Raw genomic sequence first — 13,153 nt, 5'->3', positions numbered from 1 at the left:
TCATCATTGTTCATTTAGAAGACTTAAGATGCTTACAGGCAATATCTTATGCAATTAAGACTCTGTGTAGTTTTTTTTTATTGTATTAAAATATTCAAAAAATAGGCTGGGCAGTGGTGGCACACGCCTTTAATCTCAGCACTTGGGAGGAAGAGTCAGGCAGATCTCTGTGAGTTTGAGGCCAGCCTGGTCTACAGAGTGCGATCCAGGACAGGCTCTAAAACTACACAGAGAAACCCTGTCTCGAAGAACAAAACGAAATAAAACAAAATTCAAAAACTAAAACCTATATTTATACCATTTTTAATTGTATAAGATAGTTCAGAGATATTTGTATCATATGTTAACTTTTAAAATAAAATCGCCATTCACCTGGGGTGGATGGGCACTTGTGATTGTCTTAGTCAGCTATTGGTTGCTGTGGCACAATGCCTCACCCAACAGCTTGAGAGAGAAAGTTACTTTTGTCCCCTCTGTGGCAGGAGGCTGGGGATGGGGAAGGTGATGTTAGCTGGCTTTCTTAATTTCTTCTCTGATTTCTTCAGGACCACCACAGTGCAGAATGGTGACGTGCACACTTAGAGTGGGTCTTCCTGCCTTAGTCAATTGTTTCTAGAAACCTCACAGACATACCTACAAGTGTGCTTTCCTGATCCCGAGACAGTTCTCAACCCTGTCAAGTTGTTAAGATTAACGGTCATGACTCATTAGCACTTTTACCAAAGAAAAGCATGGGGCAGAAAAGGATAGACGGCCCCATTGTGTAACAAGTTCTCTCAGTAACATTTTTGTAGATGATTGGATGGCACCAGAAGTGGAATTCATTGACCAAAATGAAAATGTGCTCTTAGCAGGGGCCATTATTCTTGCTATGTTTTTCTCTTAATAGAATTGGATTTACTCATAACCGAGTGTAGATTATAGTTTCCTAAGCTGAATGACTGACTCTTCAGAACCCACCACAGTGGGGCAGGCTTGGTGGTTCTCCAGCCTGGCAGAAGATGCTAACAAACTATGCTTTCCTCATGGTAACTGCAGCTTTGCAAAGACCATTTTCCCTCTTGGTGACCCTGATGGGGAGCATAGGTATACCACCTTCCTTCTCACCTGAAGAGACACCCCAAGTCGCTTTCCTCCCACTGGGTAAGATGCTATCTGCTTCTCAAAGTCAGTTTCAAATACTCCTGTCCCCAAAGTAGGAAGAAAATGGCAACAGCAGAAAGAGACCACGTATTTCATAGATTCAAGAGTGAGGGAAGGAGGAGCCAGTGGAGCCGAAGGAAAATCTTTACACATTTTTAATTTCTGGATAGAAGGAGCCAACTATGTTTGATATGGAGGTGACAATTTTTTTTCCCATAGAGAAATTTAGGTCTTTAGTGCAAAATGATAGAATCTAAATGTTGGGAAAGATGTTGGAGGCCAGCTGGTCTTTTTTTCCCCATCTAGTATCGTGCTCCTGACACAGACTCTGAATTCTCCTTCCACAAGATAGTCTCTCCTTATTGTGTCCTGCACTTGCCAAACAACCCTCAAGTAGGGCAGCAAGCTGTACTTGTTTGCTAGGACTGTGATAATAAAATACCCTGAGGGAGGGCCTTCAATTAGACATTTGCCTTCCCACTAGTCTAGGATCAGGGCTCTGCAGGGCTGGTGTCCTCTGAGACTGCTCTTTGTCTTGCTAATGGATGGCCGCTTTCTGTTTTGCTCTCAGAAGTTGATCTGTCTATGCATACACATCCTCTTCTTACTAGGACATCAGTCATATGTAAACACTCAGGTAAGCTCTCATTTCCAAACGCAGTTACTTTTTGAAGTGCTGGGAGTTGGGACTTCAGCATATGATAGCGGGATATGGAAGTGGAAAGGCCCATACTTCAGTTTATCACAGGTGTTCTGGGAAGATTGAGGCTGGACAACCAATGAGCATCAATGAGCCTCAAAGGCCTTATGCTGAGATATGGATTCTCTTACCCTTTTGGAATCCTTACTCAATAGAAGGAAAAGGACTGGGGGTATCTTTCCAGGAGAGAAGGAAGACCAGGGCACACCAGTGTGCCTCAAAGGTCTTACACCATGCTGAAGCATGGCTTCTGTTGGTTTTTGGGGTGAAGTGATAGACAAGGGGCTGCTGGGCATGAAGAACAGCTGCCTTATTTAAACAGTGCATTTTTTGATGGATTTTCTTTGTGTTGGTGCCAAGATGTGCGAAATGCTCTGAGGTAGTAGGAGAAAACCATCAACCTCAGGCATTAGAAAGGTGATGTTCATCAGTCCAGATGCTGTCTTGTAAAATGGGCACGAATGCTCTTCACTGCTGTAAATGCAGTAGAAACATGGAACAGGATCTACTGTGGGAATTAAAATGAAAGCAGGGAAATCAAGGAGTAGGGTGAATAGGAACTCTAAATTCTCATTATCTTACCAAGAGATCTACTTAAGCTTGGTCTAGCGGGGTCCCTCTCATGTGCACAGAGAGGGACCCACATCTATGATACTACTCATTGTACTCCACCAGCTGGTTGCTGCCAGTCCACAAAGACACATGACATGGCACCAGAATGTCAATCTACAATGTCCCTAAGCACAGTGTTTGCTTTAGTTTTTCCTGTGGTCAGACTTTCTCAGTGGAGGAAGTAGTATGTTGATTGACAGAGTGACGCAACCTTCACATCACCATCAGAACAGTTCCAATCTGAGCTTTGAGCCCAGGAACATATGGATAGAGAGATATCTCTGCCCCTATGTCCCTGTAGTCACCCAAGCTCCTGGCCTCATTATGGAGGAACGTCTTTGAGGCTCAGCATCTGGAATTATTTCTGGGAGGCTTGCTGAGTCAACTTCTTCCTAAGCTCCCAGAAATTGGAAGAAATGAGCCCCCAGGGACATCAACTTCATTTCTTTCCATACATTATTGTGCTGTCACTTATTACCAATGTCTTTGGTATGTGGATATCATCTGATTAATCTTGTGCGCACAGACTCAATGATGTTTCTGGATCCGCAGTACTGAAGACAGTGCTTTGGACCGTGGTCACTAACAAGCTGGTTGGCCATGCTCACTGACACCTTTCCATGGGGAAACCCCACCTTTGCTCATTGTCTGCTGTGTCTGGGTGCATTTGACACCTCTTTGATGTATCCTGTTACAGTTGTGATGTTGTCTTACATACCATACTTGATTCCCTATCTCCTTCTAAAAAATGTTATTTTGATTTTATGAGGGAGACCCTGCAAGCATCATGGCAGGCAGGGAAATGAACCATGGAGAGATGAGAATGAAAACTCAGTTCAGCTTGACTTCATCAGGCTGGATCAACCTTCTAGAGGGTCGGATGCCAGGCAGTTTACTGCCAGCGTATTTAAACACAGTACAATTTGGGAACAAGTTTCCTGGTGTAATGTAAACCCCGGTGCTCAAGGAGGCATAAGTACTTCGACTCCACTCAAAGTATGTGCCATTTCTTCCAAGGAGGTGGGATCTGGAGATGAGCTACCTGTACTGGCTTAAGGGCCTAAGGAAGGATCTGGCCTGGTCTCAGCCATAGGAGAGCACAGAGGTCATTTAGGATATTAGCCATTTCCAGTTCTGTTTGGGGGACCCTCTGGCTATACAGATAATGTAAGGGTCATTTTGACTACTAGCCACTTCTGGTCCTGTTCTGGAAGCTTGATATGGCCTGGCCCAACAGATAATGCAGATCACCAGCCTATTTATCACCTCCATTTCCTAGCTTTTTAGATGGAAAAATAGGTTATATGTCCTTCCCTTTGAAAGGACAATCCTTCATGCTTAGCATTACTGGTTTCTCTGCTGATCTATTCATACACGTAACAATTTTAAATTGCATTGCATTAATTGATTGTGTGGGGTAGACATGAGGGCTGGGGCGGGGGTCGGTGTGGGTGTGCATGTGCTGTGATGTGGGTATGAAAGTCAGAGAAAAACTGGCAGGAGTTGATTCTTTCCTGCTACCACATGGGTCCTGGGGATCAAACCTGGTTGGGTGGGAAGTGCCTTAGCCCAGGCACTTTAAATACAGTGCCTGCAGTCTTCATTACAGTAGGATGACAAGAGGAATAAAGGGCATGCAAAAGCAAATGGAGAAGTTCAACCATCCCTATTTGCAGATGACGTGACCTGTACTGAGAAGATCCTCTGACTTCACTAGATAGCACTGGTAAGTGATCATTTCAATAAAGTAGCAAAAAAAAAAAAAAAAATGAAAGTATAACGGTCAGTAGCTTTTTATATACAAACAGTAGGGCCTCTGACAAGATTGGAACCTTTCAAACTGCTCAAGGAAAACAGGTAAAATGCTTCAAGAGATAAGTATAGCCAAAGATGTTCTGAAAAAAGACTTAGGTCTTTCAGGAAATGATGTCACGAGCTGACAAATGGGATTGGGTGGGATTCAAAAGCTTCTGCACCGTCAAGGATTTGTTGAGTGAAGAGACAGCCTACACAACAGGAGAGAATCTTTTCCAGCGTACATCTGAGGAGGGATTAATATCCAGGTTTATAAAGAACTAAAAAAATTAAACATCAAATTCCCAAATCATCCATTCAAAAAGTGAACAAATAAACTGACAGTTCTAAAAAAGAAAGAAAGAGAGAGAAAGAAAGAAATACAAACATCTAACACAAACAGCTAACAGAGCTATAAAGAATACTAAGCTCCCTTAGCTGTCGGGGACACACACATTAAAACTATATTGTGACCTTACCATCAAGAAAACAGACAGCAAATGCTGGTAAGGGTGTGGAAGAGAGAAACTCAGACAGCAATGTAAACCAGCCACCTGGAAGCTGAAACTACAACTACCACCACTATAGGATCCAGCTCCACCACTCACAGCCATTTCTCCGAAGGAACCTAAGTCAGGACACCATAGAGACGTTTGCAAACCCGTGTTCATTGCTGCGCTATTCATAAACATCCATCAATGATGGATGGTTAAAGGAAATACGGTATGTCTAAATAAGGGAGCTAGTCAATGGTAAAGAAGAGTGAAGCTAAGTCATTTATAGGACAAAGGGTGGAACTGGAGTCCACTGTTTTAAGCAAAGTAAGTCAGACTCCATGTGGTGGTTTGAATCAAAATGGCTCCGTAGGCCCATAGGGAGTGGCAGTATTTTCAGGGGTGGCCTTGTTGGAGTAGGGGTGGCCTGCTTGGAGGAAGTGTGTCACTGGGGGTGAGCTTTGAGGTCTCTGATGCTCAAACCACACCCAGCGTGGCACTCTCTTTCTGCTGTCTGTGGATACAGATGCAGAACTTTCAGCTCCTTTCCCAGCATCATGTCTGCCTGCATCCCGCCATGCTTCCTGCCATGTGATGACAATGGACTGAACCCCTAAAACTATAAGCCAGTCCCAATGAACTGATTTTCTTTACAAGAGTTGTTGTGGTCATGGTGTCTCTTCACAATAATAGAAACCCTAACTAAGGTTAAAGCACAAAGACAAATCTCATATCTTTTTTCTCATATATGGAATATATATATATATATATACATATATACTTTATATATATATTCCTTACATACATACCTTATGCATTATCTATACCACATATGTATATATACCATATATAATGCTATCTATCTATCTATCTATCTATCTATCTATCTATCTATCTATCTATCTATCTATCTATGCTCTCTCTCTCTCTGTGTATGTGTGTTTGAAATCAGAAGGGGTTATTTGAGGGGAGGATGGAAGGCATAGAGAGGAGGGTAATGGGGGTGAATATGAACAAAGCTCACTTATATATAAAAAAATACAATGAAACCATTATTTCGTATCATAACTTAAATACACACCAGTTTAAACAGACAGGGCTTAGTATGAGTAGTTAGAATATTTTGTGATCACAAGCAGAATTCTGGTTTTTAGATTGGGATTTGGTTTATATTGCCCAAGTAAACCAAGTGTTACATTATGAAAAAATACAAATTGCAACCTATAAGAATAGCAGAAAAATGTCTTAAGAATATGGTTGATGGTAGAGGGCACGAGGTCTTTGTGCTCACAGAGAAGCATGAGGGTAACCAAGTTTGGAAAGCACACAGGCTTGTTTCTTCAACTAAAGGGATGTGTATCTGTTTTCTATCAGAGGGCTAGGAGTGGATGTTGTTAATAGCCTGGTGACCTGTGCTATCTGCAGGGCCAGACCACACCCAACTCCCCCAGACTATTATGTTGATTTCAGACTCTTCCTCCCTATATCTTTATCTTGAGCATTTGTTCTCAGTCAGTAGAACCCACCCATCCTTAGGGGAGATGTCACATGGTCTTTGTAGCTTGTGGACCTCTACCTGATCCTACCCTAGGCCCTTAAGATGCCTTAAGTTTTATTGTGCACATGGGATTGTGATCATTGTTACCAGAACACTTCATTTCCCCAAACTGTACAGTACTTAAATATGTCTTATATAAACTGCCTGGTGTTAGACTCTGGAAGTTTGAACCAACACTGGCTAACTAAGCTGTGCTGAACTGGATTTCTTTCTTGCCTCTCCTGGATCAATCCTCTGCCATCCATAAGCGGTTTCGGGGACCCCCACAGATGACTATGTGATTTAGTTTCAAATCAGAAAATTCACAGAAGTATGTGGTTTGAAAGCTAGCTGTTGATCGATCAGCCCTTCTGTTTACAGGAATGCAGGCAGAAAGCCAGAAGAGTGAAAGTTTCCATGGTCACACAAAAGGTTAGTGGATGTACTGACCCATAGCTGGATTCACTCAGCCATGGGACTCAAGTGTACACTAGTGTGTGGTCATGTCACACAATAGATGTCCACTCTCATGGCCTGTATCTATCAGGCTGACTGAACATCAAAACTCCGCTTTCCTTTGTGTTGTGCCTCTGAAGGCATTGGGTGGAATGCTGAGCATCATAACGCCCATCAGGATGACAAGCAGAATTGAGAAGGGAGACAGTGAACAAAAGTACTGAAAGACTGCAAAGTCAGGCACAGCTAGGTGTGCTGACCTGTAATCGGTCTTTCTCATTGGACTTTCTTTGGACCGCCAGCCCCCAAATAATGACATGGAAACTTATTATTAATCCTGAAAGCTTGGCCTTTAGCTTAGGCTTGTTCTTAACTCTTATAACTTAAATTAACCTGTTTCTATTAATCTACATTCTGTCACATGGCTCTTTACCTCTCCTCTATTCTGCATGTCCGACTCCCTCTGTGTCTCACTGGAGTCTCTTGCCGCACCGGATTCTAACCCTGAGTTCCTCTCTCTGCCCAGAAGTTCCTCCTAGTCTTTCCTTCCTAGCTATTGGCCATTCAGCTCTTTATTAAACCAACCAGGTTCCTTAGGCAGATGAGACAAAATATAGACACATCTTCATGCAGTGGAAAACAAATATCCTGCAACATGTCCCCCTTTTTGTCTGAATAAAAACGAAAGATTTTAACTCTCAGTAAAACTATATACAATAAGAACAATTATCAGGTAAAAAATCACATTTACAATGTCCAGCCCATTAGTATTTGGCAAATTCAGAGAAAGTATTCCATTATACATCCTATCTTGGTGAGTCCAAAGTTTTACACCTAAACCACTTTCTATCATAACTTGCATTACCATTCTAAAAACATCTTTTTAGTCCTTGAAAGATTTTCTTTTAATTTTTACTTATTCTTTGTGTCTTTCACATCATGCATCCTGATCCCACCCATCTCCTGTCCCCTCCCATCTGCCCTCTGCCCCTGCAACCTCCCCGACAAAATAAAACAAAATAAAATTTAGAAGAGAAAAGGAAAAAAAAAAGAAAGGGAAAATCTTATCATGACAGCTTCAGAGAGACACAGTGAGTCACACAGTAAACTTTTATCTATATATCTTTACATGCAGGTGTTCACCAGAAATAATCACTGATCTGGCTTGAGGTCCCTGGTCTCTGCTACACCATCAACACTGGGCCCTCACTGGGACTCTTCCTGGACATCCTGTTGCTGCCCTGTGTCATGGAGAGCCTGCATCCCTGGGTCCAAAGGATCCTCCCCCCCATATTCCAGCAGAGCACAGATGGGGCAGGTGTTGGGGTAAGCCAATCTTAAACCTAGTTCTGGATCTGGGTAGTTGCAGGGTTGCTCAGCCCTCCAGTCCCCCCCCCCTCCCCGTCTTCAACACCAGGGTGAGCTCTCCAGCATTGCCTTGTTAGTTCACCCCTTGCAGCAATGAGCAAGGGCCAGAACCAATTCTGCTTTCACATCCTCAGGTTCAGTTCTCCTACACCTACACCTTCAGGGCCAGCTCTACTGTGTTGGCCAGTTGAGGTATAGGGGCTGCTCTCCTGAGTGCTGCAGCTGATGAGGGCCAGGGACAGCTCTCCTGCTCTTATGAGACCTCTTGGGGCAAGCTCTTTCAAACCTGCCTCAGGTGTTGATGGGTGGGAGGCTCTCCCAATCCATGCCGCCACATGACAGATGAGTAATGGAGACAGCTCTACAATCATCACAACTTTGGGGCTGGCTCACCCACTCTATCATGCTGCCTGGGCAAGGTGCAGGGTCCACTTTACTGAATGTTGCAGGTGGTAAGGGGGAGGAATAACTCCCTTGCCCACCATAGGTGGCAGGGGCAAGGAGGTGGGGAGTGAATCTTTCCTTTGCCCTCACTATCACATGGCAGATGAGGAGGGTGTGGCCAGCTATCCCACCCTCACACCCTCAAGGCAATCTCACCATGCCTTTGCCCACAGGGTCAGCTCTACTGATATGCCCAGGTGAGGAATAGGGCCTGCTTTCCTGAGTGCTGCAACTGGTAAGGGGGAGGGCCTGCTCTGTTGTAGGTGGTAAGGGGCAAAAGGTAAAGAGGGGCATCTCTCCCCCACCCATATGGCTGCCTGACAGATGAGTAGTGGAGACAGCTCCCCCACACTCACAACTTCAGGGCTGGCTCACCCAAACCTCCACTAACAGGGTTGGCTTTGTTGTGCTGCCCAGGTGAGGTGCAGGGCCTGCTCTCCTGAGTGTTGCAGCTGGTAGGGAGCAGGGGCAGCTCTCCCACTCTTATGACCTCAGGGCTAGCTCACCTACCTGCCTCAGGCATTGATGGGGAAAGAGTAGGGCATCTTTCCCTCACCCTTGTCACCATATGGCAGATGGCAAGTCTCCCACACTCCTCTGGGCTAGCTTACCTGGGCCCTTGTCAATAGGGTCAGCTCTGTTGTTTTGCTCAGAAGAGGTACAGGGCCCACTATCCCTATCTGGAGCATTACAGCTGGTAAAGGGGTCAGCTCCCTCACCAGCTGGAAGTGGTAGGGGCAAGAGGGGAGGACAACATTTTCTTAGATAAACAATTTAAGCTTTTATGTCTTTCAACCTTACAAACTTTACATCTCTTTTGTAAGTTCCTTTTCTGAATTTTGGTAACAAAGAAAACAGTACAACTATCTAGTCTCCAACCCCATCAGAGACCCAAGAGAGATAAAATATTAACTGAGTAAACAGAAAGTGCATAGCAAAAAATCTCCCAAACTATAGAAATTACAGAGATCTCTGACTGCCTGCACAGTTACCCAAGGTGCTTCAACAATGTTGAGGCATCCATCTTTGGGTTTTCCATGAAGCAGGAATTTTGAAGGACTGCCATATCTTGTCTTGGCAAAGTTCAGCAGTCACCTTTTTTTTTTTTTTTCGAGACAGGGTTTCTCTGTGTAGCTTTGCGCCTTTCCTGGAACTCACTTGGTAGCCCAGGCTGGCCTCGAACTCACAGAGATCCGCCTGGCTCTGCCTCCTGAGTGCTGGGATTAAAGGCGTGCGCCACCACCGCCCGGCACCTAGCAGTCACCTTCTTTTGTGTCCTGCTTGTCCAGTTTGAACAGCATATTCTTAACAGTTGAGGCAAGGGCAGTTTCTTGTCCAGTAGCTAACTTTGTCACAAATGAAAGCAAACTCCACATGGAGATTCTTTGATGCCCATCATCTCTGAAGTAGATTGGTGCTGCCAGGAGCAGACATGTCACTGTCACAAAAAGCCTTATGTTATTAAAATACCTTAAATGACATATTCTGAGGCCGGGCGGTGGTGGCGCACGCCTTTAATCCCAGCACTCGGGAGGCAGAGCCAGGTGGATCTCTGTGAGTTCGAGGCCAGCCTGGACTACCAAGTGAGTCCCAGGAAAGGCGCAAAGCTACACAGAGAAACCCTGTCTCGAAAAACCAAAAAAAAAAAAAATGACATATTCTGTATATCTCTGAAGTATCTGAAGACCACTTTTCTATCTAAAATATATCTCTGTTTGACCTTGAAAACATACCTAACATGACTACAAATTTAATTGTTATAAATGACTAACTACTAACCCAAGTTTCTTAGTTATCCTGAACAGTTTGTAATAATAGCTTTCAAAGACTAGAACTTTATATTACAATTTTAAATGAGTTGCATAGGTATAACACCTTACAGTATGTTGTAACAAAAATTACCTTAAATTTGTATCAATATACAAAAATACATTAAACAAAAGTAGAAACATAGATACAGTATAACAAAAATAACCTTAAATTTGTATCAGTATACAAAAATTGATACTAATGTAAAATATTTGATACTAGTCATTCCTTTTTAGTTTAAAAATAGATTCAACAATGTACCTTTCATCTTATCATTCTTATGCCCCATTTTTTCTTTTCAGAAAAAGATCTTTGAATTTAAACTCCTTTGCTTACTTTTTTTCCTGGCCATGACTCAATACAACTTGCAATCAACCTCCATAAATGATGACAAACATCCATAACCCATCAAATGAGCAAAAACCACCCACCCCACCTCTTGTGAATGTAGGCATTGTATTCTCTAGACTGCTTCCTGTTGTTTGAGAGCAACAACATCTTTAGGAGGCCCTGAGAAAACTGGAATAATGGTCAAGTTCTGGGAGAGCTAGCTGTTGTCCAGTCTCAGTGTGATGGGAAAGTTGCAGGACTTATTTAAAATCCTAACTGGAGTAGTCTGTGAAGCTGGACCATCTCAAGTAGCTGCTTTGAAGTTGTTCTGGATGCATATTTTTGAGGAAACTGCAACAAAGGCATTGTGAGGGGCTGGATCACCTGGTCTACTTGTTTGGTCTTTCTTTTTTTTGGAAAACACACAGACTTTAAAAGGTAACATACATACCTGTATTAATACAAGTATGGAATTTGCAGTATGCACAAATCAGCTAAAGATGATTCTCTGCTCTAGTTTGAACAGGTAAATGACATCTGTCAACTTTGTAAGTCTGTTTGGACTACATAATGAAGCTGTAATATAAATCTCCATCCATGCCATATGAAAGAATAGCACGTAATAATAAGTCATGGGGATTCTGTGGCCAATATGAATTATCATGTCTCATCCAGTCTCAGAGCTGTTCCCATGTAAAAAGTCAGCTTATATGTCACCTGTCTTATAGTTTTTCTTGATTTCTTTCTTCATGTCTGCAGCCAAGATTTTCAGAAGTTTTTCCCTAATCTAATCTGATCTTTATTAATTTTGAATGAATCCATAGCTTTTTGTTTCCTGTGGAAACAAAGGCATAACCTCTCCCCCAGTGCAACCTATTTCCTGACTTCCCTTCTGAGGTTAAGACATTCTTAAAATGCACAGGCTGGTTTAATTTAGTACATTTTTTCTGCAATTCAGTGTCTCTCAGCAGCAGTTGCCTTTTGCTCATCAGCTTTCAAAAACTTTAAAGTCAATAAAGCAGCACACAGGATCCAGGCACCTTGTGTATTTTCCATCTTTATATCGCTTATTTATTTTTTTATATTACTTTATTCTTTCTTTAAAGACTTATTATTTTTAAACTATTTATTTTCTTCTATGACTGTCCATACCCATTTTCTTTTCTTTCTTCAGCACCTAAGCACATTTTCAAGCATACTTTACCTGTTCAGAGGTTTTCTTGGCCTGGATCTGGCTTTTTTTCCCATGTCTCAGTGTTTTATGACTACATGAGCCAAACCTTAAACTGCTGGGCTATCTACCATGTGGCTCTGCTTAGCAAACTGCACTGGTGGCTGGCTCCACTCCCTTCAAGTTCATGAGATCCAAGCCTTACATCCATGAGTACTGACCAGGAGCTGTGTTTACTTGCCCTAGCTCAAAGAAGTTGCTGGAGCTATGCTGTGGCTGGCATTTCTATTTAGTCTCCCATTGTAGACACTTCCAAATACCCAGTAAACATGACTGTGGTCAAATCATCCCATTATTCAGCCCTGCTGGGTAAAGCAAGCCCAGATTCTCTGACCCTGAGTAAGTTCTCACTAGGAAGCCTCTGTGGGATCCCACAGGTACACTTATTATAATAATAATATAAAGGGCCCCTCAAACCCCTCAAATGGACTGTGCTTGTCTTAGGTCGCCTTCTTCACTAATCAGCCTTACTTGTCATGGAGATACACCTTCCTCCAACTGTACTCTGTTTTAGGTTGACAGCTAGCAAGAAGGATTTACCTATCCCTGACTACCATCCTCTAGAAGGGGAAGGTACAGAGCCTAACTCCATGCAATTCTGAATCAGGTTTCCACTAAGAACTTGCAAGTAGCTGGAATTACTATAACATTACTCCTGCACCCTATGGCTGCCACAGCTCCCAGTAAAGGAGTAGAGGATGATAAAGATGGAATGGCCTTTTTGAATGGGTCTCAGATGACTACAGCAGTCTTAGCTGCACCAAGCCCTTTTTTAACTCAATGAACTCCTGATGCAACTGCATCAAATAAACCAATAAACTCCTGATGCAACCACATCAAATCTAAAGATTTTTTAGCATCACCATTAATATTAACAGGTTAACATAATTTTAACATAAATATTACTAAACACAATTACAGCTCTTACAAACTTACATCCAAAAACAAACTCTCAATAGAACTATTTACGCTTTACAAACTTAGCAAATATCCAAAAGCAATCTCTTAATAGAACTCTTTACATTTTAAATCAATCTCTTAATATAACTATTTGTATTTCTTTCTAACAAAACAGAGGGTACATTAACAGAAGTTAACATTAATCCACTCAAGGGACAAGAAAATATTTTTTTTTAATTAAAGAGACTGAGGAATATTAACTCCCCCCTTTCTTTATAATTTTTTAAGCTGCATCTTAAGCCTGGTTAGAAAAAACTCAAACTTCCCATTTTTAC

The sequence above is a fragment of the Peromyscus eremicus genome, chromosome 6 (assembly GCF_949786415.1).
Source record: "Peromyscus eremicus chromosome 6, PerEre_H2_v1, whole genome shotgun sequence".
NCBI lineage: Eukaryota > Metazoa > Chordata > Mammalia > Rodentia > Cricetidae > Peromyscus > Peromyscus eremicus.
Note: the sequence above shows the minus strand (reverse complement) of the source record.